This window comes from Anomaloglossus baeobatrachus, chromosome 2 (assembly GCF_048569485.1).
Source record: "Anomaloglossus baeobatrachus isolate aAnoBae1 chromosome 2, aAnoBae1.hap1, whole genome shotgun sequence".
NCBI classification, from domain to species: Eukaryota; Metazoa; Chordata; class Amphibia; order Anura; family Aromobatidae; genus Anomaloglossus; species Anomaloglossus baeobatrachus.
In genome coordinates, this window is record NC_134354.1 from 420,638,181 (window position 1) to 420,666,012 (window position 27,832).

The window sequence follows — 27,832 nt, forward strand, 5'->3', positions numbered from 1 at the left end:
ATTCAAGACCTCAAACATAAAAACATGCGACACCCTATCAAACGCTTTCTCAAAATCAAGAGCCAACAACATGCACTTCTGCTTTCTAGTCTTACAGTCACCAATAACATCCCTCAACAACAACAAGTTATCACTGATGCTCCTTCCAGGCACAGCACACACTTGATCATCCTTTACAACCTTCCCAAGCACTTCACGCATACGATTAGCTAATAGTTTACTGAAAACCTTATAATCAGAATTCAGAAGCGTAATAGGCCTCCAATTCCCCAATTTACTCTTTTCCCCCTTCTTATGGATAAGTACCACTACCCCTTCTTTCATAGAGTCACACAGCATACCAGTTTCCCACATATACTTACATATCTCCGTCAGATCCGTGCCCATACACTCCCATGCTTTCACATATAGTTCAATTGGCAAGCCATCCTTTCCAGGAGTTTTATTCTTTTGTGCACTAAACACAACCTTTCTCACTTCATCCAGCACCACCTCATCACACAAATCCTCACACTCATCTTTGCCTAGTCTACACTCCATGCTAGCCAACACTTCAGTCATTAGACCAGAATCAATCCACTTCTCTCCATACAGTCTGCTGTAAAAGGCTTTCACCTCGTCAATCACACTTGCACCAGTTACAGGAACATCATTCTCATCCACAATCACATCCATATCTACTTTCTTCCCATTCATTTTTTTAAAGAAATATCTGGTACATTTCTCATTCTTATCCAAATGTTCAACTTTCGTCCTATAGATAATTTCCTTACCCTTTTTCTCAATCAGACATTTCAACTCATTTTTTGCCTCCACCAACGAATCACTTACATCAATCCCAGACCTACTACACTTTTGTAACCAATCAATCCGAGTATTCACATCTTTAAATTTATTACGAAACATGGTAGCTTTTTTGTAGCCCCATTTCCTGAAAAAAGTTTTAATCTCCCCTTTAACCCAATCCCACCACTCTAACACACTTGCAAACCTGTTTTTGTAGTACCCCCATCTTCGGTACTCTTCTTTAAACTCTTTCATCACTTTTGCATCCTCTAGCAATCTCACATTTAACTTCCATACAGCACCCCTCTTTACAGGTCCACCATCCCCTCTGAACACACCCTTCAAACATTCGTGGTCCGAAAAAGGAACCGCACACTGTTTAAACCTTACACACTCAATATTTTTAGAAAAAAACATACGGTCAATCCGTGATTCTATACCTCCTCTGTCCGCCTTGTACGTAGGTGGTGGTGGATTGCCCAGCTTTACAACAGCGGCATCTGAGAAAGAAAAATCAGAAATGATATGTAACAGCTTTTTCCCGGTTACATCCATAGTACCTTCCGTCGTACAATTAAAATCCCCAACAAAAATAGTAGGCATTTTTCCTGGCAAAAATAAACCAACTTTCTCTAACAGAGCTAAACGATCTTCTTTTCTCGTAGGACAATATACATTAACAATCCTAACCCGCCACCCTCTATAGTTAATAATTGCAATGATACATCTCCCCACCTCCACTACTGTATAACTATCAAAAGAAAAGTCCTTGTTACCCAACAGAATCCCCACACCATCATTTTTATTTACAGACGAACCAGACCAAATGTGTTGTCCATGAGGCCAATCTTGATCCGTAGGAGCATCAAACAGTCCGCACTCCTGCAAACAAAAGATATCTGCACCTATTTTAGAAACATATTTGAGGATAGTAGCTCTTCTTCCTCTGGATTTAATTTGTCTCACATTCAAGGATAGGACATTACATGTAGTTTTGGGAGCCATGTTCTTACTAGTTTAACCAGGTAACCGTAAGCTGGCCATCTTTGCCTCAACCTTCTCCTTCTGGAGGCTGGCAGGGAGACACAAAGCAGTGAGTGTCTGCAACCTCCCCAAAAAAATCATCAACTCCAGGTGAAAAGCTAATGTCAGGGTAGACCCGATCACTCAAAGGGCTTGCACTTGCAGTACTGACAGTGCTCCACCCCTTGTCTGCAAGCTTTAATTTCTTAGCAGCCATAAACTCCCCCTCCTCCGATGACCTGACTGCAGCTGAAGCAGAAAAATCTCCCTGCCCATCTGGACTACCATCTTTGCTCACCAGAGACTTTGTTGTACCCCATGACAGCGCAGGGGACTTGCTCAAATCCTCCTCGATTTCCCCCTCGCCACAGGCAGCAGAGTGACAAGGGAGATCAGCTTCCAGCTCGGAGACCTCCATTCCTTGATCAGGTGGACATGGAGAGACTGCAGGAGCTTTATCCAAATCCTGAGCAGTAGTAACAGGGAGAAGAACAGGGTCATTAGCAGAAACAGCAACAGGGTGACTAGCAGCTGGTGCAGCCTTAACAGGAGCTACAGGGGCCGCTGCGACCACCTGAGCGTATAGCCTGGTCTTAGTGCGGTTCCTGCAGTCCCGATAGGCATGCCCGACTTCTCCACAAGCATTGCAAACAATGGGGTTGCTGCAATCCCTAGCCATGTGCCCCACCTGGTTACATTTCCTACAGGTTGCTTCATAAGGACACTTATCCTGAGTGTGACCAAAAACATTACATTTCCGGCAAAAATAAGGGGCATCTGGATAGAACAGGTAACCAGAATCTTTCCCAATATGAAAAGTAGAGGGAGGGTGGCGGAAACCCCCAGGGCCCTGAGGGTCCACCCCAAAACGCACAAAATATTTATGCTTGCCTGTCCAGAGTCCCTCCTTGTTGGTAATTTTGTGTGAGTACTGAACATAGCTGCAATGCTTCATCAGGAAGTCTGTGATTTCTGCCACATTAACAAAAGGGTTGTGCATAAACACCACTAAAGGAACATCGCCCTTAGAATAAAGCAGGGTAAAGTCAAGTCCACTCAGCAAAGAGTTAGTAGTATTCATTAACAAGGACCGATAAAGATTCTGGCAAGCGCCAATATGGGAAAGGACAAGCACATACCGTCCACTTCGTCTGAACTCCTGAAGACAAACGATCTCATTCTTCTTCACATCCAGGATGTCATATAGAACTTTGTTCACCAAGTATTCCAGATGGAATTGCTGCAACTTTTCCTCTGCGACATCAATACGGAAACCAAAACGGACCCGGGTATCCCCGGTCCCAGCAAAACGGACGGTGGCGCCCATCTTCAAAACACCTCCTGGATCACCAAGGGTTAACAGCCTCGCTCACTACCCCCAATAGCAGCATGTAGCCATTTAAGCTACAAGGCCAAGGGTAGCAATTGAGGACCTCCTGCTAAGACACACGATCCTAGCCAAAAGGCGTCGCCTTCTCGTTTCCTGCTCACTACCCCCAATAGCAGCATGTAGCCATTTAAGCTACAAGGCCAAGGGTAGCAATTGGGAACCTTCTGGCAAGACACTTGATCTTAGCCAAAAGGCCGAGAAGCGATAACCAGAATTGGTTTGGGCCTCGAGTGGCACCCTGGCCTCAGCCGGACACATCTTAGGGAGAGAGAGTGAGAGGGAGACAAACCCACGCCTACAGAAGACATTTTGTCACCCAAGCCAACCCTTGAAAAGGCTGCTTTGCACAGCAAAAACACGAAGAATGGTGCGCTTTGCAGCCGCCGCCCACTGCAATGAATCTGAATAACTCCTCCTTTTGGGCACAAGCACCTCCCCTGCCCCTTGCAGTCTTTCCAATTCATGATACAAAAAGACGGACAGGACAGGTCGCCTGACTTTCCGTCACTGCCACCCTTTGCCATCCTTACCTGTAGAAAGCCCTTTCATCATCCCCAAACCCTAATCTTTTCCCTTCACTTCCCAGCCCCCAAACCCTGCCCTCTGAACCCTTCTCACCCCCCGCATCCCTTGTCCTGTGATCCCCCTACCACCCGGGAAAAAAACGGCTTGACGCCTCCTTCCACTAGCCCACCCTCCTACCCAAAGAGCAATTTCTGCTGTGCAGCTGTCTTTCTAGGCAGCAGCGCTATTGTGATGTCATCGGGGGGCATTGTGACAAGCCGCCAGTGTTCCGTCTCTTCATGTTGTGCACTGTTCAAACGGAAAATACATCAACAGGCAGACCACAGAAAAGCGTACTAACAAAGGTTAGAGGGGGGGCTTTCTCAGAGGGCTTTTTACAGTTTGTCTATTCCCAATTAGCCGGTTTAGTATACTTAATGAAAGTACTAATTCTTTCATAGGTCGCCCATTCTTAGTATTTGACGTTCCTTATATTGCGGTATCAGGCTATGCAGCAGGTTGCAACACACCTGTGGTCACTGCAGCAGCTGACTCCACTTTGTCCAAAAGGGATCTATTCCATTCAATTGCACATGATCTAGATTAGACTGAGAACAAGATACTGCACGGGACATAGCAGAGTTGGTGAAGTTGAGTGGTGATGAGTTTGCTATTTGGATGAATAAAGCAAGTAAAAAGTGAAAAGTGAATGGGCCAAATTGAGGTGCATATGAAGTTGCTTGCTTTCTTTCAATTCGTTAATCGTGCTAATATGAATCAGGTGAATTGAGTTCTGCTTTTGGAAACTGGGTTAAGAAGGGGGGCACCGTTCCTGGAGGTACTGCAATACCAGGTCAATGCGTGGAGTGGACAGAGCAAGCTCTTTTTCCATCTCCCTGTTCTAAAAATCCATTTAATATATGGTCCCCAGATAGGGGACGTATCAGATATTAAACTGATAAGAACAGATTTTTTGATTTAACAGCATCTTTATTATCATGCACTACTCACAAAAAGGTAACAAACCGTGTACAGTGCCGCAGCCCCGTACACACAGAAATATACAATCCTTCTTACATAGCCATAGAGTACGACGCACTAAACTATACATCACGCTCCTATGCTTATCCATAACACTCAAGCTGAAAGAAAAAGTTAGACAATAAATAACGACGAACCGGCGATTGGGGGATGGGGGTAGGGGAAAAGGGGGATAGGGTGGGGAAATCACAGGCCCGAAGCTTTATTGAAAGACGCACATAACGGGAAAAGGAGGGAGGGGGCATGGAAGAGGTCTAAACCTCCTCCTCGGCGCTGTCGTCCGGAACAGATACTACACTTGATCTTAGCCAAAAGGCCGAGAAGCGATAACCAGAATTGGTTTGGGCCTCGAGTGGCACCCTGGCCTCAGCCGGACACATCTTAGGGAGAGAGAGTGAGAGGGAGACAAACCCACGCCTACAGAAGACATTTTGTCACCCAAGCCAACCCTTGAAAAGGCTGCTTTGCACAGCAAAAACACGAAGAATGGTGCGCTTTGCAGCCGCCGCCCACTGCAATGAATCTGAATAACTCCTCCTTTTGGGCACAAGCACCTCCCCTGCCCCTTGCAGTCTTTCCAATTCATGATACAAAAAGACGGACAGGACAGGTCGCCTGACTTTCCGTCACTGCCACCCTTTGCCATCCTTACCTGTAGAAAGCCCTTTCATCATCCCCAAACCCTAATCTTTTCCCTTCACTTCCCAGCCCCCAAACCCTGCCCTCTGAACCCTTCTCACCCCCCGCATCCCTTGTCCTGTGATCCCCCTACCACCCGGGAAAAAAACGGCTTGACCCCTCCTTCCACTAGCCCACCCTCCTACCCAAAGAGCAATTTCTGCTGTGCAGCTGTCTTTCTAGGCAGCAGCGCTATTGTGATGTCATCGGGGGGCATTGTGACAAGCCGCCAGTGTTCCGTCTCTTCATGTTGTGCACTGTTCAAACGGAAAATACATCAACAGGCAGACCACAGAAAAGCGTACTAACAAAGGTTAGAGGGGGGGCTTTCTCAGAGGGCTTTTTACAGTTTGTCTATTCCCAATTAGCCGGTTTAGTATACTTAATGAAAGTACTAATTCTTTCATAGGTCGCCCATTCTTAGTATTTGACGTTCCTTATATTGCGGTATCAGGCTATGCAGCAGGTTGCAACACACCTGTGGTCACTGCAGCAGCTGACTCCACTTTGTCCAAAAGGGATCTATTCCATTCAATTGCACATGATCTAGATTAGACTGAGAACAAGATACTGCACGGGACATAGCAGAGTTGGTGAAGTTGAGTGGTGATGAGTTTGCTATTTGGATGAATAAAGCAAGTAAAAAGTGAAAAGTGAATGGGCCAAATTGAGGTGCATATGAAGTTGCTTGCTTTCTTTCAATTCGTTAATCGTGCTAATATGAATCAGGTGAATTGAGTTCTGCTTTTGGAAACTGGGTTAAGAAGGGGTGCACCGTTCCTGGAGGTACTGCAATACCAGGTCAATGCGTGGAGTGGACAGAGCAAGCTCTTTTTCCATCTCCCTGTTCTAAAAATCCATTTAATATATGGTCCCCAGATAGGGGACGTATCAGATATTAAACTGATAAGAACAGATGAGATTACATCCGCAAATTTCAGAAAACGGTCATCGGCCACCACACAAAAGCGCAGTGCCGCAGGTGATCGCCTCCCGAGCCCAGGAACCACCAGCCATAAGGACACGTAAGCACCAAAAGGCGCAACAATCCCCGAGGCCGGCGGTTGTGCAAGCCCGGGCCCCTCCCAGCCAAGACCAAGGCAAACCCAATGAAGGGACTACACTTGATCTTAGCCAAAAGGCCGAGAAGCGATAACCAGAATTGGTTTGGGCCTTGAGTGGCACCCTGGCCTCAGCCGGACACATCTTAGGGAGAGAGAGTGAGAGGGAGACAAACCCACGCCTACAGAAGACATTTTGTCACCCAAGCCAACCCTTGAAAAGGCTGCTTTGCACAGCAAAAACACGAAGAATGGTGCGCTTTGCAGCCGCCGCCCACTGCAATGAATCTGAATAACTCCTCCTTTTGGGCACAAGCACCTCCCCTGCCCCTTGCAGTCTTTCCAATTCATGATACAAAAAGACGGACAGGACAGGTCGCCTGACTTTCCGTCACTGCCACCCTTTGCCATCCTTACCTGTAGAAAGCCCTTTCATCATCCCCAAACCCTAATCTTTTCCCTTCACTTCCCAGCCCCCAAACCCTGCCCTCTGAACCCTTCTCACCCCCCGCATCCCTTGTCCTGTGATCCCCCTACCACCCGGGAAAAAAACGGCTTGACCCCTCCTTCCACTAGCCCACCCTCCTACCCAAAGAGCAATTTCTGCTGTGCAGCTGTCTTTCTAGGCAGCAGCGCTATTGTGATGTCATCGGGGGGCATTGTGACAAGCCGCCAGTGTTCCGTCTCTTCATGTTGTGCACTGTTCAAACGGAAAATACATCAACAGGCAGACCACAGAAAAGCGTACTAACAAAGGTTAGAGGGGGGGCTTTCTCAGAGGGCTTTTTACAGTTTGTCTATTCCCAATTAGCCGGTTTAGTATACTTAATGAAAGTACTAATTCTTTCATAGGTCGCCCATTCTTAGTATTTGACGTTCCTTATATTGCGGTATCAGGCTATGCAGCAGGTTGCAACACACCTGTGGTCACTGCAGCAGCTGACTCCACTTTGTCCAAAAGGGATCTATTCCATTCAATTGCACATGATCTAGATTAGACTGAGAACAAGATACTGCACGGGACATAGCAGAGTTGGTGAAGTTGAGTGGTGATGAGTTTGCTATTTGGATGAATAAAGCAAGTAAAAAGTGAAAAGTGAATGGGCCAAATTGAGGTGCATATGAAGTTGCTTGCTTTCTTTCAATTCGTTAATCGTGCTAATATGAATCAGGTGAATTGAGTTCTGCTTTTGGAAACTGGGTTAAGAAGGGGTGCACCGTTCCTGGAGGTACTGCAATACCAGGTCAATGCGTGGAGTGGACAGAGCAAGCTCTTTTTCCATCTCCCTGTTCTAAAAATCCATTTAATATATGGTCCCCAGATAGGGGACGTATCAGATATTAAACTGATAAGAACAGATTTTTGATTTAATGAAGCTTTCCAAAGCACCACAAAAAATGCATGACCGAAGTCACACCAAAAACAGTGCAAAGGCTAGGATTCGTGTGGACCCCTCCGTGAGGAGAGGGTCCCCAAAAATCAACCCCGTCCCTCCGAGCCAGAAGGCCACAGCAAGGGTCAGGGATCTTCGGTGCTCCCCCAAGCCGAAGCCTGGTTGAGCCTTGTCGTTGCTCCCAGCGTCCACCCAGGCATCTTACCCAAGTGGAGTAGAGAGCTACTAGTTGTTGGTTTCGCAGCCGAAACTGCCCGGACCGTCAACCGGTGTTGGTTTCTCAGCCCAAGGCTAACCGGACCTCCAACCGGGTGTTGGTTTCTCAGCCGAAGCTGACCCGGACCTCCAACCGGGTGTTGGTTTCTCAGCCGAAGCTGACCCGGACCTCCAACCGGGTGTTGGTTTCTCAGCCGAAGCTGACCCGGACCTCCAACCGGGTGTTGGTTTCTCAGCCCAAAGCTGAACGGACCTCCGACCATGATTATAAAAATTTCCCTTCCTAGCCAGAAGGCCGGGATAGAGCAATATGCTCAGAAAGTATGAAAGGGCAAGGTACGGTGTGCTACAGAGCCCAAGGCTTGCCGGGGTCCAAAGCCAGCAAGCTCAGACTCACTCCAGGGTCGTCAATCCTGGGGCACATTGCACCATAGCCCCCACACTTACTCAGTCTAATAGCCTCGATCCTGGTAGGGCCATGGTTTCCTCTAGATGGATATACTATCCTCCCAAAGTACTAACAAGCGCAACCTTCCAGTGTGCATTGCATCATTGTACTAAGGTGGCCGGAGCCTTAAACCACCTTTTCGAACGATACTACACTTGATCTTAGCCAAAAGGCCGAGAAGCGATAACCAGAATTGGTTTGGGCCTCGAGTGGCACCCTGGCCTCAGCCGGACACATCTTAGGGAGAGAGAGTGAGAGGGAGACAAACCCACGCCTACAGAAGACATTTTGTCACCCAAGCCAACCCTTGAAAAGGCTGCTTTGCACAGCAAAAACACGAAGAATGGTGCGCTTTGCAGCCGCCGCCCACTGCAATGAATCTGAATAACTCCTCCTTTTGGGCACAAGCACCTCCCCTGCCCCTTGCAGTCTTTCCAATTCATGATACAAAAAGACGGACAGGACAGGTCGCCTGACTTTCCGTCACTGCCACCCTTTGCCATCCTTACCTGTAGAAAGCCCTTTCATCATCCCCAAACCCTAATCTTTTCCCTTCACTTCCCAGCCCCCAAACCCTGCCCTCTGAACCCTTCTCACCCCCCGCATCCCTTGTCCTGTGATCCCCCTACCACCCGGGAAAAAAACGGCTTGACCCCTCCTTCCACTAGCCCACCCTCCTACCCAAAGAGCAATTTCTGCTGTGCAGCTGTCTTTCTAGGCAGCAGCGCTATTGTGATGTCATCGGGGGGCATTGTGACAAGCCGCCAGTGTTCCGTCTCTTCATGTTGTGCACTGTTCAAACGGAAAATACATCAACAGGCAGACCACAGAAAAGCGTACTAACAAAGGTTAGAGGGGGGGCTTTCTCAGAGGGCTTTTTACAGTTTGTCTATTCCCAATTAGCCGGTTTAGTATACTTAATGAAAGTACTAATTCTTTCATAGGTCGCCCATTCTTAGTATTTGACGTTCCTTATATTGCGGTATCAGGCTATGCAGCAGGTTGCAACACACCTGTGGTCACTGCAGCAGCTGACTCCACTTTGTCCAAAAGGGATCTATTCCATTCAATTGCACATGATCTAGATTAGACTGAGAACAAGATACTGCACGGGACATAGCAGAGTTGGTGAAGTTGAGTGGTGATGAGTTTGCTATTTGGATGAATAAAGCAAGTAAAAAGTGAAAAGTGAATGGGCCAAATTGAGGTGCATATGAAGTTGCTTGCTTTCTTTCAATTCGTTAATCGTGCTAATATGAATCAGGTGAATTGAGTTCTGCTTTTGGAAACTGGGTTAAGAAGGGGTGCACCGTTCCTGGAGGTACTGCAATACCAGGTCAATGCGTGGAGTGGACAGAGCAAGCTCTTTTTCCATCTCCCTGTTCTAAAAATCCATTTAATATATGGTCCCCAGATAGGGGACGTATCAGATATTAAACTGATAAGAACAGATACTACACTTGATCTTAGCCAAAAGGCCGAGAAGCGATAACCAGAATTGGTTTGGGCCTCGAGTGGCACCCTGGCCTCAGCCGGACACATCTTAGGGAGAGAGAGTGAGAGGGAGACAAACCCACGCCTACAGAAGACATTTTGTCACCCAAGCCAACCCTTGAAAAGGCTGCTTTGCACAGCAAAAACACGAAGAATGGTGCGCTTTGCAGCCGCCGCCCACTGCAATGAATCTGAATAACTCCTCCTTTTGGGCACAAGCACCTCCCCTGCCCCTTGCAGTCTTTCCAATTCATGATACAAAAAGACGGACAGGACAGGTCGCCTGACTTTCCGTCACTGCCACCCTTTGCCATCCTTACCTGTAGAAAGCCCTTTCATCATCCCCAAACCCTAATCTTTTCCCTTCACTTCCCAGCCCCCAAACCCTGCCCTCTGAACCCTTCTCACCCCCCGCATCCCTTGTCCTGTGATCCCCCTACCACCCGGGAAAAAAACGGCTTGACCCCTCCTTCCACTAGCCCACCCTCCTACCCAAAGAGCAATTTCTGCTGTGCAGCTGTCTTTCTAGGCAGCAGCGCTATTGTGATGTCATCGGGGGGCATTGTGACAAGCCGCCAGTGTTCCGTCTCTTCATGTTGTGCACTGTTCAAACGGAAAATACATCAACAGGCAGACCACAGAAAAGCGTACTAACAAAGGTTAGAGGGGGGGCTTTCTCAGAGGGCTTTTTACAGTTTGTCTATTCCCAATTAGCCGGTTTAGTATACTTAATGAAAGTACTAATTCTTTCATAGGTCGCCCATTCTTAGTATTTGACGTTCCTTATATTGCGGTATCAGGCTATGCAGCAGGTTGCAACACACCTGTGGTCACTGCAGCAGCTGACTCCACTTTGTCCAAAAGGGATCTATTCCATTCAATTGCACATGATCTAGATTAGACTGAGAACAAGATACTGCACGGGACATAGCAGAGTTGGTGAAGTTGAGTGGTGATGAGTTTGCTATTTGGATGAATAAAGCAAGTAAAAAGTGAAAAGTGAATGGGCCAAATTGAGGTGCATATGAAGTTGCTTGCTTTCTTTCAATTCGTTAATCGTGCTAATATGAATCAGGTGAATTGAGTTCTGCTTTTGGAAACTGGGTTAAGAAGGGGTGCACCGTTCCTGGAGGTACTGCAATACCAGGTCAATGCGTGGAGTGGACAGAGCAAGCTCTTTTTCCATCTCCCTGTTCTAAAAATCCATTTAATATATGGTCCCCAGATAGGGGACGTATCAGATATTAAACTGATAAGAACAGATTTTTGATTTAATGAAGCTTTCCAAAGCACCACAAAAAATGCATGACCGAAGTCACACCAAAAACAGTGCAAAGGCTAGGATTCGTGTGGACCCCACCGTGAGGAGAGGGTCCCCAAAAATCAACCCCGTCCCTCCGAGCCAGAAGGCCACAGCAAGGGTCAGGGATCTTCGGTGCTCTCCCAAGCCGAAGCCTGGTTGAGCCTTGTCGTTGCTCCCAGCGTCCACCCAGGCATCTTACCCAAGTGGAGTAGAGAGCTACTAGTTGTTGGTTTCGCAGCCGAAACTGCCCGGACCGTCAACCGGTGTTGGTTTCTCAGCCCAAGGCTAACCGGACCTCCAACCGGGTGTTGGTTTCTCAGCCAAAGCTGACCCAGACCTCCAACCGGGTGTTGGTTTCTCAGCCGAAGCTGACCCAGACCTCCAACCGGGTGTTAGTTTCTCAGCCCAAAGCTGACCAGACCTCCGACCGGGATTATAAAAATTTCCCTTCCTAGCCAGAAGGCCGGGATAGGGTAATATGCTCAAAAAGTATGAAAAGGCAAGGTACGGTGTGCTACAGAGCCCAAGGCTTGCCGGGGTCCCAAGCCAGCAAGCTCAGACTCACTCCAGGGTCGTCAGTCCTGGGGCACGTTGTACCATAGCCCCCCACCCTTACTCAGTCTAATAGCCTCGATCCTGGTAGGGCCATGTTTTCCTCTAGATGAATATACTATCCACCCAGAGTACTAGCAAGCGCAACCTTCCAGTGTGCATTGTATCATTGTACTAAGGTGGCCTGGAGCTTAAACCACCTCTTCGAACAACACTACACTTGATCTTAGCCAAAAGGCCGAGAAGCGATAACCAGAATTGGTTTGGGCCTCGAGTGGCACCCTGGCCTCAGCCGGACACATCTTAGGGAGAGAGAGTGAGAGGGAGACAAACCCACGCCTACAGAAGACATTTTGTCACCCAAGCCAACCCTTGAAAAGGCTGCTTTGCACAGCAAAAACACGAAGAATGGTGCGCTTTGCAGCCGCCGCCCACTGCAATGAATCTGAATAACTCCTCCTTTTGGGCACAAGCACCTCCCCTGCCCCTTGCAGTCTTTCCAATTCATGATACAAAAAGACGGACAGGACAGGTCGCCTGACTTTCCGTCACTGCCACCCTTTGCCATCCTTACCTGTAGAAAGCCCTTTCATCATCCCCAAACCCTAATCTTTTCCCTTCACTTCCCAGCCCCCAAACCCTGCCCTCTGAACCCTTCTCACCCCCCGCATCCCTTGTCCTGTGATCCCCCTACCACCCGGGAAAAAAACGGCTTGACCCCTCCTTCCACTAGCCCACCCTCCTACCCAAAGAGCAATTTCTGCTGTGCAGCTGTCTTTCTAGGCAGCAGCGCTATTGTGATGTCATCGGGGGGCATTGTGACAAGCCGCCAGTGTTCCGTCTCTTCATGTTGTGCACTGTTCAAACGGAAAATACATCAACAGGCAGACCACAGAAAAGCGTACTAACAAAGGTTAGAGGGGGGGCTTTCTCAGAGGGCTTTTTACAGTTTGTCTATTCCCAATTAGCCGGTTTAGTATACTTAATGAAAGTACTAATTCTTTCATAGGTCGCCCATTCTTAGTATTTGACGTTCCTTATATTGCGGTATCAGGCTATGCAGCAGGTTGCAACACACCTGTGGTCACTGCAGCAGCTGACTCCACTTTGTCCAAAAGGGATCTATTCCATTCAATTGCACATGATCTAGATTAGACTGAGAACAAGATACTGCACGGGACATAGCAGAGTTGGTGAAGTTGAGTGGTGATGAGTTTGCTATTTGGATGAATAAAGCAAGTAAAAAGTGAAAAGTGAATGGGCCAAATTGAGGTGCATATGAAGTTGCTTGCTTTCTTTCAATTCGTTAATCGTGCTAATATGAATCAGGTGAATTGAGTTCTGCTTTTGGAAACTGGGTTAAGAAGGGGTGCACCGTTCCTGGAGGTACTGCAATACCAGGTCAATGCGTGGAGTGGACAGAGCAAGCTCTTTTTCCATCTCCCTGTTCTAAAAATCCATTTAATATATGGTCCCCAGATAGGGGACGTATCAGATATTAAACTGATAAGAACAGATTTAGATTCCATCCGCAAATTTCAGAAAACGGTCATCGGCCACCACACAAAAGCGCAGTGCCGCAGGTGATCGCCTCCCGAGCCCAGGAACCACCAGCCATAAGGGGACGTAAGCACCAAAAGGCGCAACAATCCCCGAGGCCGGCGGTTGTGCAAGCCCGGGCCCCTCCCAGCCAAGACCAAGGCAAACCCAATGAAGGGACTACACTTGATCTTAGCCAAAAGGCCGAGAAGCGATAACCAGAATTGGTTTGGGCCTCGAGTGGCACCCTGGCCTCAGCCGGACACATCTTAGGGAGAGAGAGTGAGAGGGAGACAAACCCACGCCTACAGAAGACATTTTGTCACCCAAGCCAACCCTTGAAAAGGCTGCTTTGCACAGCAAAAACACGAAGAATGGTGCGCTTTGCAGCCGCCGCCCACTGCAATGAATCTGAATAACTCCTCCTTTTGGGCACAAGCACCTCCCCTGCCCCTTGCAGTCTTTCCAATTCATGATACAAAAAGACGGACAGGACAGGTCGCCTGACTTTCCGTCACTGCCACCCTTTGCCATCCTTACCTGTAGAAAGCCCTTTCATCATCCCCAAACCCTAATCTTTTCCCTTCACTTCCCAGCCCCCAAACCCTGCCCTCTGAACCCTTCTCACCCCCCGCATCCCTTGTCCTGTGATCCCCCTACCACCCGGGAAAAAAACGGCTTGACCCCTCCTTCCACTAGCCCACCCTCCTACCCAAAGAGCAATTTCTGCTGTGCAGCTGTCTTTCTAGGCAGCAGCGCTATTGTGATGTCATCGGGGGGCATTGTGACAAGCCGCCAGTGTTCCGTCTCTTCATGTTGTGCACTGTTCAAACGGAAAATACATCAACAGGCAGACCACAGAAAAGCGTACTAACAAAGGTTAGAGGGGGGGCTTTCTCAGAGGGCTTTTTACAGTTTGTCTATTCCCAATTAGCCGGTTTAGTATACTTAATGAAAGTACTAATTCTTTCATAGGTCGCCCATTCTTAGTATTTGACGTTCCTTATATTGCGGTATCAGGCTATGCAGCAGGTTGCAACACACCTGTGGTCACTGCAGCAGCTGACTCCACTTTGTCCAAAAGGGATCTATTCCATTCAATTGCACATGATCTAGATTAGACTGAGAACAAGATACTGCACGGGACATAGCAGAGTTGGTGAAGTTGAGTGGTGATGAGTTTGCTATTTGGATGAACAAAGCAAGTAAAAAGTGAAAAGTGAATGGGCCAAATTGAGGTGCATATGAAGTTGCTTGCTTTCTTTCAATTCGTTAATCGTGCTAATATGAATCAGGTGAATTGAGTTCTGCTTTTGGAAACTGGGTTAAGAAGGGGTGCACCGTTCCTGGAGGTACTGCAATACCAGGTCAATGCGTGGAGTGGACAGAGCAAGCTCTTTTTCCATCTCCCTGTTCTAAAAATCCATTTAATATATGGTCCCCAGATAGGGGACGTATCAGATATTAAACTGATAAGAACAGATTTTGATTTAATGAAGCTTTCCAAAGCACCGCAAAAAATGCATGACCGAAGTCACACCAAAAACAGTGCAAAGGCTAGGATTCGTGTGGACCCCTCCGTGAGGAGAGGGTCCCCAAAAATCAACCCCGTCCCTCCGAGCCAGAAGGCCACAGCAAGGGTCAGGGATCTTCGGTGCTCCCCCAAGCCGAAGCCTGGTTGAGCCTTGTCGTTGCTCCCAGCGTCCACCCAGGCATCTTACCCAAGTGGAGTAGAGAGCTACTAGTTGTTGGTTTCGCAGCCGAAAACTGCCCGGACCGTCAACCGGTGTTGGTTTCTCAGCCCAAGGCTAACCGGACCTCCAACCGGGTGTTGGTTTCTCAGCCGAAGCTGACCCGGACCTCCAACCGGGTGTTGGTTTCTCAGCCGAAGCTGACCCAGACCTCCAACCGGGTGTTGGTTTCTCAGCCGAAGCTGACCCGGACCTCCAACCGGGTGTTGGTTTCTCAGCCCAAAGCTGAACGGACCTCCGACCATGATTATAAAAATTTCCCTTCCTAGCCAGAAGGCCGGGATAGAGCAATATGCTCAGAAAGTATGAAAGGGCAAGGTACGGTGTGCTACAGAGCCCAAGGCTCGCCGGGGTCCCAAGCCAGCAAGCTCAGACTCACTCCAGGGTCGTCAGTCCTGGGGCACATTGCACCATAGCCCCCACACTTACTCAGTCTAATAGCCTCGATCCTGGTAGGGCCATGTTTTCCTCTAGATGAATATACTATACATCAAGAGTACTAGTGTGGCGCCCCAGGACCTGGTCGCCACAACAGCATTGCCCTCCCAAAAGGGTTAATGCTGAGCCTGGAGGTAATTGGGAGATCTATTGGCCAGTAAGTTAACACTCAACACAGTTCTCCCTCCGGCCAGCAGGGGGAGCTCTGAACCTGGAACTTCAGGGAGCATTCCTTAAGTCTGGCTGGAAGGAGGAAGTGGTAGTTAGTCTGGAGACAGGAGTGAAAGAGTGCAGACGCAGAGTAGTGCTGCCTTGTAAACTGGGGCCTAGAGCTGGGATAGCTTGGCCCAGTGAAGCAAGGGGAGCAGAGAGGCACAGCAGGGACTCGGACATCGGAGTCTGTAGTTGCCAGGGCATAAAATCCATCCCTGGTAGCTGAATCCGGAGGGCAGGAGAGCTGTAAGCCCCCTGTCCCAGAAGCAATCTGAAGGTACAACTGCATCCCGAGGGCCTGGTGTGGGCTCCAGCAGAGAAGCACCAGAGAGGGCCTGCGCAGTCTACCACACAGAAAAGGGGACGAACAACAAGTCCCAGCAGCAAGAGGGCAATTGCGAACCCAAAGTGCAGTGTCCTAAAACAGCAGAGAAAGATTAAGGAGTAGGCTTCATACTCAACTGGCCAAAGATCACCCCAGGCACTTCCAGGCCGGCCGGATCATCTTTACCATCTGTGACGGTCTCCCTGGACTAAGTTTCTGCCGAGTAAAAGAGGAGAAGGTAAAGAGACTACTGTTTGTGCCTGTTTCTTTCATTGCTTGTCGGCCCTGCACCGTGTTAGTCACGCAGCACCATAGACTTCCACAAACACCAACTGTGCCCCGGGCATTGCTCCACCTGTGGGGAGCAGTACCACCATTGCTGCCATAACACTATCCCGGAGGCCTCATACCGCAGCGGCGGCTTAATAGCCGCATACCACAGGTGGCGTCACGAACACAAACATTAAAGTCATCAGCCACATATTCAACTGACACCCACCAGGGCCACGGAGCCGGGCCCAGCCACCACTGACTACCACCGGACTAGTCCGGCCCGGCACCGGGTGTCCCATAGCCCTGGGGTGGGCGAGTCAACTTTTGGCGTCACGAACAGGATTTCGTGCCCGGTCACACCGGGTACTGTGCGCCTGAAGAACTGTGTAAAAGACTGTGTACTGGTTGTAAATTGCCGCCGCCATTAGCCGCGCTGAGCGCAGGAAGAAGGGGGGCGTGCCTGACAAAGAGCGCGAAGGGAGCGCGCCATCAGAGCAGAGCGCTGTTAACCCCGCGCGACCCGGAAGAAAATTTGAAAAGTGAACGGAGCCTGGTAAGGTTCACTAAGGGGGAGGAAGATGTCCGACTCCGAGGGAGAGCAGGTGGCTGCCATCGCCCAGGGCGCCGCAGCACCGGCCGAAGTAGTCCCAGTCACCGTCGCCCCAGCCCCCACTGTAGCGCCGGTAATGCCGATCACCATGCCGTACATACCAGGAGCAGAATGGCTGGCGCAGTACTCCGGGGAGTCCCATACCTTGAGTGACTTCAGAGAAAGCCTGCACAGCTTGTTCCGGGTGTATCCTCTGACTGAGAGCCAGAAGGTGGGCATAGTAATGGGACAGCTAGCCGGCGCAGCCCAGCGTGAAGCGAAGTCCTGGCCTGATACAGATAAAGGGACAGCAGCCCAGATACTGGCCAAGCTAAAGAGTACTTTTGACACCCGCACCGCAGCAGAGATAAAGATGAGATTCTTTGGGTGCAAGCAACGGGCCACAGACAGCCTAAGGGACTATGCCTTAAACTTGCAGGAGGCCCTGAAAGCAGTTAAACAGGTGGACCCAGAGAGTGTACGTGAAGAAGACAAACTCCTAACTGAGCAGTTCATAGAGGGGCTCCTGTCAGATGCCCACAGGACCCAGCTGCGTATCCTGGTCCTGCAGAACCCTGCTCTGGACTTTGCCAAGTTTAAGGACCAGGCCATCAGGGTACTGAGAGAATCTACACCGAATGACCCAGTACCCCTCCGGCCTCTTGCTATCACGTACCCCGGGGTGGTGCCTGCAACACGAGCCACTGCAGGGGCTGAGGCGCAGTCCCTGGATAAGGATCCCACTGCAGAGCTCAGACAGCAGTTCCAGGAGCTGACCAAGACTGTGGCTGCCCTTGCCAAGACCGTGCAGTCTCTACAAATGACCCCCTCGCCTGCAAAAATCGAGTTGGCCTCCAGCCCAGAAGACGTCCCATGGATGCGACAGAGGAGGATTCCGCCGACCCGAGGCAGAGACACAGACCGGTATGATTCAACAGGACAACCGATCTGCCGCCACTGCAACCAGGCGGGCCACATTGCACGACGCTGTCCTTTAAACGGGCTGAGCCTGGGGCCAGGAGCCAACCCCCAGGTGTGAGGAAGCCCGGCTCAAACCCCAGCCGCAGCAAGTATGTGGGAGGACGACCGGTCCTTCCCATTGTGCTGGATGGGATCCCTTTGAATGCCCTCCTGGATACGGGGTCCCAGGTAACAACCATCCCCCACAAACTGTACAAAAGATATTGGGCTGATTCAGACATTGACCATGGCCCAGATGATGATTTAACGATTGTGGCTAGTAATGGTCAGCCCTTACCTCAAATTGGGTACAAAGAAGTAACCATTAAAGTGGGGCGGGTGGAATTGCCACGTCAGGGGATGATAATTGTAGATATTGATCGCAAAGAATCTGACCCACTGCTAACCCTTGGTACAAATGTGATAGAAAATTGTATTGCCGAAGTGATAATTTTGTTGCAACAGGCGTCTGAAACTGCCAGCTCCGGGCAGCAGCGTGTCCTACAGAGGGAGATCAGAGCCCTGATGAGGAGGCAGCAAGTAGAGCTAGCCGGAGGAGAAATTGGCAGTGTGAGGGTAAGTGACCCCCTCCCCATTGTAATACCCCCAAGAAGTGAAATGTTGATATGGTGTCGGGCAGCAATAGGCCTCAAGGGTCAGGATTACCATGCCTTGGTAGAACCAGTGTATTCAGACAGTAGGCCTGGAGTCCTGATAGCCAGAGGGGTAGCGGACGTCCGCAAGGGGAGAGTGCCCGTCCGTGTCCTGAATTGTGGGGAGGAGGAGGCCAAATTGCCCCGGTACGCCACTGTAGCAAAACTGTACACTGTCAGTAACAATACCATTAAAGCAGTGGAACCCTTGATCCCGTCCGACCAGGCGGAAGACAATGGCTCCAAGGGGCAGCCGGAAGACTGGTGCCAAAAATTACATGTAGGCACCGACTCCACCCCCTCGCACCAAAAGCATGGGGTTTACCGGGTGGTACAGGAGTACGAGCGGGTCTTCAGCAAACACCCCCTAGATTTTGGGCAGGTGAAAGGGGTTAAACATCAAATCCCCACGGGTGATCATCATCCCATTAAAGAGAGATACCGCCCTGTACCCCCCGCACAGTATCAGTGTGCCAAGGAAATGTTACGGGAAATGAAGGAGGCTGGGGTTATCAGAGATAGTTGTAGCCCCTGGGCAGCTCCACTAGTGCTCGTAAAGAAAAAAGATGGTACAATGAGAATGTGTGTAGATTACAGGCAAATTAACCGCATTACACATAAAGATGCTTATCCACTGCCCAGAATAGAGGAGTCACTAACAGCCTTAAAGTCAGCTAACTATTTCTCCACCTTGGATCTCACCAGTGGGTATTGGCAGGTTCCCGTGGCAGAGGCGGACAAGGAGAAGACTGCATTCACGACACCAATGGGCCTCTGTGAGTTCAATTGTATGCCATTCGGGCTCTGCAACGCCCCAGGGACATTCCAAAGGTTGATGGAGTGCTGCTTGGGCCACCACAACTTTGAAACCGTGCTGTTGTACCTGGATGACGTAATAGTCTACTCCAAGACTTATGAGGACCACCTGAAGCACTTAGCAGAAGTGTTTGAATCCTTGTCGAAATATGGCCTGAAGATCAAGCCGTCCAAATGTCACCTCTTGAAGCCAAAGGTACAGTACCTGGGTCATGTGGTCAGCGCAGAAGGTGTGGCACCTGATCCGGAGAAAGTCACTGTAATCAAGGACTGGCCAAGACCCACCACAGTGAAGGAGGTGCGGCAGTTCCTTGGACTGGTGGGCTACTACCGAAGGTTCATTGATGGTTTCACCAAGATAGCAGCGCCCCTTCAAGATCTCCTGGTGGGCCAGCCAAAGCAGGCTAAGAAGCAGAGCCCTCCATTTGAATGGAGCAGCCAACTGGAAACATCCTTTGTCCGGCTGAAAGGGGCTCTCACGGGAGAAGAAATTCTGGCCTACCCTGACTACAGCCAACCGTTTGTACTGTATACAGACGCCAGCAACGTGGGACTGGGAGCAGTTCTGTCCCAGGTACAGGGAGGCAGAGAGAGGGTGATAGCGTACGCCAGTAGGAAGCTTCGGCCCACAGAAAGGAATCCAGAAAACTACAGTTCCTTCAAGCTGGAGTTCCTCGCTATTGTTTGGGCAGTGACTGAACGCTTCAAGCACTATCTGGCATCGGCCAAGTTCACCATCTTCACGGACAACAATCCGTTGACACACCTGGCAACAGCCAAGTTAGGTGCGATGGAACAGCGATGGATGGCCCGGCTGTCTAACTTTGACTTTACCATCAAGTATCGGGCTGGCAAGAAGAATAACAATGCTGATGCGCTGTCCAGAATGCCTCACTTGCCCGAGTCTGGAGAAGACATGGATGAACTCGAAGAGATAGAGTTACCGGCTTTCCATCACCAAGGTGTGTCCCAGTGTGAGCATGCTGTGGGAGTGAAGCGCTCAAGCCAGCACGGGGTCTCGGTCAACCCCTTACTCCACCATAATTGGGAAGAAACACAGAACGGTGACCCGGCCGTGCGATTGGTCAAAGAGAAGCTAGCGCAAGCTGAGACCCATCTTGGCCCAGACGCTCCAGAGGAAGCCCAGCAGCTGTGGAAGGAGAGGGGACGACTGTTCACCTACCAAGGCAAGCTCTGCAAGAGATATGTCAACTATCGAACAAATGAACTTGTCTGGCAGATAGTGGTTCCGCAGAGAGATGCTCCAATGGTCCTAGCAGCGTATCATGATAACGCAGGACACTTCGGGTGGAAGAAGTTGGAGGCCCTACTCCGTGATCGGTTCTATTGGGTGCACATGAGAAAGATGATCGAGAAGTGGTGCCGAGACTGTGGCCCGTGTAACCTGAGGCGGAAAGACGATGCCAGCCAAAGGTCTCCCCTACAGCCAATTGTCACAAAGCAGCCCCTGGAGTTGGTGGCCCTGGACCACGTGAAGTTAACACCAAGCCGGTCAGGCTATGTGTACGCCCTCACCATTGTGGACCATTACTCTCGTTTCCTGGTAGTAGTGCCTGTGAAGGACCAGACAGCCAGGACAGCAGCTAGAGCGTTCCAGGCATCCTTTTGTCGACCTCACGGCTATCCGGAAAGGGTACTGACTGATCAGGGTCCTGCATTCGAGGCTGAAGTGTTCCAAGAGTTCTGTAACATGTACGGTTGTAAGAAAATCCGAACCACACCGTACCACCCCCAAACCAATGGACTGTGCGAGAAAATGAACCATGTGGTTATTGATATGCTGAAGACCCTACCGCTGGAGGAAAGGAACCAATGGCCAGAAAAGTTGCCAGATCTGGTAGACCTGTACAACCACATCCCAGTGAATTCGACCAACTGCAGCCCCGCTTACCTGATGCGAGCCAGACCAGGCAAGTTGCCTGTAGACTTTGAGATGGGGACTGTGTCGCCTGAGGCGGTTCAAGAAATAGAGGATTGGGATACAGAACGGCAGCAGCGGTACCGTAAGGTCCAGGAGTGCGTAGAGAGGAGCCTGTCTCAAGCAAGAACGAGACAAGAACAGCATTACAATCAAACAGCCCCAGCAACTCCCTTAGCACCTGGAGAACAAGTCCTCAAGAAGAAGCGGAAGACGCATAAATTGGATGATCAGTGGGAAAACGAGCCCTACACCATTATCCCCTCCAACTTTGACAATAGTAAGGTATGCCTCATAAGCAAAGATGAAGGCAAGACCTATCAAGCAATTTCCCGAGACCGCCTGAAAGCGTGCCCTGAACGGTGCAGAATCCAAAGAGAAATGGAAGGAGTACAAGGAAGTCCCCAAAGTCAAGAGAAAGAAGGGGAGATGATTCAAACCATCCTTGGAAAGTTCCCCAAAACTTGGACCCGAATAAACAATGCCATAGTGGTACCAGTTTTGACGTTTCCGCAGTTGGTCGAGCCAGAAACAGAAAAGGTTCCGGATCCACCTAAAGAATCGTCCGCTCCAGCACGAGATGACACGCCAGCAGTGGAACAGGAGGATCAACCCCCTGTCAGTGGTGAACCTGTCATACCCTTGGCGACTCTTAGATCACAAAGGCAACAATCACGCTTACCTATGGGGGTTAGGCCCACCTGTAGTGCTGAGATAGAAGACGCACCACGTAGTCAGGGGCAAACACCAGAGCTACGTAGGTCCCAGCGCAGCACTCGGGGACAACCCCCTCTAAGGTATAGGGAGTCAACTGTATAAGGGAAAGAGTACTTATTAGGATGTAAATAGTTATGCAAAATGTCTGTCATGTTGTGTACAAAATGTTTTCTTTTTCTTTGATTGCGAAAATGGACAATTGGGCCACTGGACTATGGGTGGCCAACACCTAAATTGTTCATAGTTAGCACCAGTGTGCTCAACACCCCTGAAGAAAAACCCGTCCGGCGTGCATAGAGTGGGGTCATCAATGCTCTGACGCACGCCCAGAGTCTACGTTGGGGGTTTGAACGCGGCGGGTCCCCCATGGAGCAGTGTAATGGACACCCGGCAGGGAGCCACACTGGACTCTTATAGTAATGTTTAAGGTTGTAACGTTAAAGTAATTGCGCCTCCCATAATGGGATGAAATGTTCTAACATGTCATGTTTGTCTCTACAGTCCGGGAGTACTGAATTTAACTAAGGGGGAGTGTGGTGCCCCAGGACCTGGTCGCCACAACAGCATTGCCCTCCCAAAAGGGTTAATGCTGAGCCTGGAGGTAATTGGGAGATCTATTGGCCAGTAAGTTAACACTCAACACAGTTCTCCCTCCGGCCAGCAGGGGGAGCTCTGAACCTGGAACTTCAGGGAGCATTCCTTAAGTCTGGCTGGAAGGAGGAAGTGGTAGTTAGTCTGGAGACAGGAGTGAAAGAGTGCAGACGCAGAGTAGTGCTGCCTTGTAAACTGGGGCCTAGAGCTGGGATAGCTTGGCCCAGTGAAGCAAGGGGAGCAGAGAGGCACAGCAGGGACTCGGACATCGGAGTCTGTAGTTGCCAGGGCATAAAATCCATCCCTGGTAGCTGAATCCGGAGGGCAGGAGAGCTGTAAGCCCCCTGTCCCAGAAGCAATCTGAAGGTACAACTGCATCCCGAGGGCCTGGTGTGGGCTCCAGCAGAGAAGCACCAGAGAGGGCCTGCGCAGTCTACCACACAGAAAAGGGGACGAACAACAAGTCCCAGCAGCAAGAGGGCAATTGCGAACCCAAAGTGCAGTGTCCTAAAACAGCAGAGAAAGATTAAGGAGTAGGCTTCATACTCAACTGGCCAAAGATCACCCCAGGCACTTCCAGGCCGGCCGGATCATCTTTACCATCTGTGACGGTCTCCCTGGACTAAGTTTCTGCCGAGTAAAAGAGGAGAAGGTAAAGAGACTACTGTTTGTGCCTGTTTCTTTCATTGCTTGTCGGCCCTGCACCGTGTTAGTCACGCAGCACCATAGACTTCCACAAACACCAACTGTGCCCCGGGCATTGCTCCACCTGTGGGGAGCAGTACCACCATTGCTGCCATAACACTATCCCGGAGGCCTCATACCGCAGCGGCGGCTTAATAGCCGCATACCACAGGTGGCGTCACGAACACAAACATTAAAGTCATCAGCCACATATTCAACTGACACCCACCAGGGCCACGGAGCCGGGCCCAGCCACCACTGACTACCACCGGACTAGTCCGGCCCGGCACCGGGTGTCCCATAGCCCTGGGGTGGGCGAGTCACTAGCAAGCGCAACCTTCCAGTGTGCATTGCATCTGCCGAGCCTCACAGATACTACACTTGATCTTAGCCAAAAGGCCGAGAACAGATACTACACTTGATCTTAGCCAAAAGGCCGAGAAGCGATAACCAGAATTGGTTTGGGCCTCGAGTGGCACCCTGGCCTCAGCCGGACACATCTTAGGGAGAGAGAGTGAGAGGGAGACAAACCCACGCCTACAGAAGACATTTTGTCACCCAAGCCAACCCTTGAAAAGGCTGCTTTGCACAGCAAAAACACGAAGAATGGTGCGCTTTGCAGCCGCCGCCCACTGCAATGAATCTGAATAACTCCTCCTTTTGGGCACAAGCACCTCCCCTGCCCCTTGCAGTCTTTCCAATTCATGATACAAAAAGACGGACAGGACAGGTCGCCTGACTTTCCGTCACTGCCACCCTTTGCCATCCTTACCTGTAGAAAGCCCTTTCATCATCCCCAAACCCTAATCTTTTCCCTTCACTTCCCAGCCCCCAAACCCTGCCCTCTGAACCCTTCTCACCCCCCGCATCCCTTGTCCTGTGATCCCCCTACCACCCGGGAAAAAAACGGCTTGACCCCTCCTTCCACTAGCCCACCCTCCTACCCAAAGAGCAATTTCTGCTGTGCAGCTGTCTTTCTAGGCAGCAGCGCTATTGTGATGTCATCGGGGGGCATTGTGACAAGCCGCCAGTGTTCCGTCTCTTCATGTTGTGCACTGTTCAAACGGAAAATACATCAACAGGCAGACCACAGAAAAGCGTACTAACAAAGGTTAGAGGGGGGGCTTTCTCAGAGGGCTTTTTACAGTTTGTCTATTCCCAATTAGCCGGTTTAGTATACTTAATGAAAGTACTAATTCTTTCATAGGTCGCCCATTCTTAGTATTTGACGTTCCTTATATTGCGGTATCAGGCTATGCAGCAGGTTGCAACACACCTGTGGTCACTGCAGCAGCTGACTCCACTTTGTCCAAAAGGGATCTATTCCATTCAATTGCACATGATCTAGATTAGACTGAGAACAAGATACTGCACGGGACATAGCAGAGTTGGTGAAGTTGAGTGGTGATGAGTTTGCTATTTGGATGAATAAAGCAAGTAAAAAGTGAAAAGTGAATGGGCCAAATTGAGGTGCATATGAAGTTGCTTGCTTTCTTTCAATTCGTTAATCGTGCTAATATGAATCAGGTGAATTGAGTTCTGCTTTTGGAAACTGGGTTAAGAAGGGGTGCACCGTTCCTGGAGGTACTGCAATACCAGGTCAATGCGTGGAGTGGACAGAGCAAGCTCTTTTTCCATCTCCCTGTTCTAAAAATCCATTTAATATATGGTCCCCAGATAGGGGACGTATCAGATATTAAACTGATAAGAACAGATTTTGATTTAACAGCATCTTTATTATCATGCACTACTCACAAAAAGGTAACAAACCGTGTACAGTGCCGCAGCCCCGTACACACAGAACTATACAATCCTTCTTACATAGCCATAGAGTACGACGCACTAAACTATACATCACACTCCTATGCTTATCCATAACACTCAAGCTGAAAGAAAAAGTTAGACAATAAATAACGACGAACCGGCGATTGGGGGATGGGGGTAGGGGAAAAGGGGGATAGGGTGGGGAAATCACAGGCCCGAAGCTTTATTGAAAGACGCACATAACGGGAAAAGGAGGGAGGGGGCATGGAAGAGGTCTAAACCTCCTCCTCGGCGCTGTCGTCCGGACTGTCCATGATGGAATAGTCTCTGAGCAGGCTGTGGATCAGCCTGCGGCAATCCTGGATAGACATCCTCTCCCTCTTCAAGATGAGCCGGTTCCTGGCGACCCAAATAGCGTCCTTAAAGCAGTTCATAAGGCGCCAAGCCTCCTGGATGGCTCCAACGGTGTGAGTCCCAGGGAAGAGTCCATAAAGTACGGAATGGTACGATAGGCTCCCTCTGGGGACGGAGTTCCTCAGGTCATCCTCCAGGGCAACCAACAGGCGCTGTGCGAAACGGCAGTCCCAAAAGGCGTGCAGCGATGTTTCCTCCACGAAGGGGCACCTTGGGCAGTACCGGGTTTTGCACAGGTTCCGGGCGTGCATGAATGACCGGACGGGCAGTCCGCCCTGTATCGCCATCCATGACAAGTCCTTGTGCCCGTTGGTCAATCCAGCCGATGACACGTTTGTCCAAACAGTCTCCAGTGTGTCGTGATGAAGTCCTGGAATGTTCTCCATTTCGTCCTTGGCTCTGATGAGTTTGTGGATAGTCTTTGGCTTCCACAAATCAGGCTTGAGTCCCTCCAGTTGGTGTTCCCTCACAAACCGAACCACGTCTCCGTAGAACCATGGCGCCGTCCAGTTGTAGGGGAAGGAGCTGTCCCACTTGTCCCAGCCTAACCGTCTCCAAAGGGGGAGCAGGAAGAAGCGAGACATGGACCCACCCGCGGAACCTCTCTTGACTCGCAGAGTTCGGCGAACGCAGTCACATACGAAGGAGGATCGCAGGAGGGTGGGGATATCGGGTACGCCCTTCCCACCCTTGCGAGGATCCTTGTACATGATGCTCCGCTTTACTCTGTCCATCTTGGATCCCCAGACAAAACGAAACACCGTCCTGGTAATGGCCCTGCACACGGTGGCAAGGGGGGGCCAGGCCTGGGCCGTGTACTGCAGCACGGGCAGTACCTCGTTACGCAGGACCAGTGCTTTGCCCTCACAGGTGAGGCGTCTGAGGCTCCACAGACCGATCCGTTGGGTGATCTTGGTCAAGCGTTCCTCCCAGGACTTGAGGGCTGCTCCTTCCTTCCCGAACCAGACTCCAAGAACCTTGATGAAATCCGGCTGGATGCTGAAAGGGAAGGGGGCGGAAGAGGCCGGCTGCCAGTCCCCGAAGAGCATGGCTTCCGACTTCCCGCAGTTGACTTTGGCTCCCGAAGCCCGTCCGAAGGTCTCACAGGTCTGGACGAGGGTGTCGACTGAGCGCCGGTCCGCGCAGAAGACGGTCACGTCGTCCATGTAGAGCGAGCACTTGACCTCGAAGCGTTCTGGTCCTGGTGCGGTGATCCCTCTGATCTCTCCATTCCGCCGGATAGCCTCTGCAAAGAGTTCTATAACACAAACAAAAAGAAGAGGTGACAGAGGACAGCCTTGTCTGACCCCTGAGAGGACCGGGAAGGGGTCAGTCTTCCAGCCGTTCACCAACACCGAGCTGTGAATATCAAAATACATTAGTTGGACATACAAGCAAAACATGTTACCCAAACCTAACCTGTGCAGAGCTTTGCCCAGGAACTCATGGGAAACACGGTCGAAGGCCTTTTCCTGATCCAACGAGATCAGGGCTGCGTGCACCCGGCGGGCTTTGATGTACTCGACCGTGTCCCGCATGAGAGCCAGGCTGTCTGCGATGCGACGTCCGGGGATGCCGCAGGTCTGATCCGGGTGGATGATCCGTCCGATAACAGTCTTCAATCTCGTTGCCATCGTCTTGGCCAGGATCTTGTAGTCGACGTTCAGAAGGGTGATGGGACGCCAATTCTTCAGGTCGCACCTCTCTCCTTTACGCTTGTACAGGATCGTGACCATTCCTTCCCTCAGAGATGGAGGCATTCTGCCCTCCACCACCATCTCCTCATACAGCCCTAACAGGTCCGGACAGATTAGGTCTCCCAGCGCTACATAGAGCTCTGCTGGGAGGCCGTCACTGCCCGGTGTCCTGCCAGAACTAAAGGATTTGGCGGCCGAGAGCAGCTCGTCCACCGTCAGAGGAACATCCATGGCCGCCGCGTCTGCAGGGTCAAGATGGTTAGTGATACCTGACAGGAACTTATCGGCGGCCTCGGGGTCAGTAGTCTTGCGGGCGTAGAGTTCGCTGTAGAAGTCGCTGACGACCTTCATCACGTTCTCTTTCCCGCGTCGCATGTTTCCACTCTCGTCTCGTAGTTCATTCATGGGCGTGTGACCGGCGTGGAGTTTCCTGAAAAAGAACGAGTTACATTTCTCACCCTTCTCCAGGTTCTCCACTTTGGAACGGAAGACAATTCGCTCGGACTCCTCCTCGAAGTGCCTTTTCCGGCTCCTCTTAGTCTCCTCCAGCTCCTCTCTCACGTCCCAGCCGCATCGAAG

The 27,832-nt window shown here is 50.4% G+C and overlaps 6 non-coding genes and 5 pseudogenes across 6 annotated transcripts; all 11 read right to left on the bottom strand.

The window, feature by feature from the left end:
* Window positions 1-4,519: 4,519 nt before the first annotated feature.
* LOC142293206 (U2 spliceosomal RNA) lies at window positions 4,520-4,724 on the bottom strand (annotated as a pseudogene).
* Window positions 4,725-4,991: 267 nt separating this feature from the next.
* Window positions 4,992-5,072, bottom strand: LOC142292708 (U2 spliceosomal RNA; annotated as a pseudogene).
* Window positions 5,073-6,186: 1,114 nt separating this feature from the next.
* On the bottom strand, window positions 6,187-6,371 carry LOC142292481 (U2 spliceosomal RNA). Its single transcript, XR_012750639.1, has one exon. It is a non-coding gene; the product is annotated as a U2 spliceosomal RNA (small nuclear RNA).
* A 1,319-nt stretch (window positions 6,372-7,690) lies between these two features.
* LOC142293127 (U2 spliceosomal RNA) lies at window positions 7,691-7,883 on the bottom strand. The gene has a single exon (XR_012751128.1). It is a non-coding gene; the product is annotated as a U2 spliceosomal RNA (small nuclear RNA).
* Window positions 7,884-8,584: 701 nt separating this feature from the next.
* On the bottom strand, window positions 8,585-8,726 carry LOC142292750 (U2 spliceosomal RNA; annotated as a pseudogene).
* A 1,114-nt stretch (window positions 8,727-9,840) lies between these two features.
* LOC142293315 (U2 spliceosomal RNA) lies at window positions 9,841-10,031 on the bottom strand. Its single transcript, XR_012751282.1, has one exon. It is a non-coding gene; the product is annotated as a U2 spliceosomal RNA (small nuclear RNA).
* Window positions 10,032-11,145: 1,114 nt separating this feature from the next.
* On the bottom strand, window positions 11,146-11,338 carry LOC142293129 (U2 spliceosomal RNA). The gene has a single exon (XR_012751130.1). It is a non-coding gene; the product is annotated as a U2 spliceosomal RNA (small nuclear RNA).
* A 1,916-nt stretch (window positions 11,339-13,254) lies between these two features.
* Window positions 13,255-13,440, bottom strand: LOC142293242 (U2 spliceosomal RNA). The gene has a single exon (XR_012751219.1). It is a non-coding gene; the product is annotated as a U2 spliceosomal RNA (small nuclear RNA).
* A 1,319-nt stretch (window positions 13,441-14,759) lies between these two features.
* On the bottom strand, window positions 14,760-14,955 carry LOC142293199 (U2 spliceosomal RNA). The gene has a single exon (XR_012751184.1). It is a non-coding gene; the product is annotated as a U2 spliceosomal RNA (small nuclear RNA).
* Window positions 14,956-23,727: 8,772 nt separating this feature from the next.
* Window positions 23,728-23,826, bottom strand: LOC142292707 (U2 spliceosomal RNA; annotated as a pseudogene).
* Window positions 23,827-24,940: 1,114 nt separating this feature from the next.
* On the bottom strand, window positions 24,941-25,143 carry LOC142293122 (U2 spliceosomal RNA; annotated as a pseudogene).
* Window positions 25,144-27,832: the final 2,689 nt, after the last annotated feature.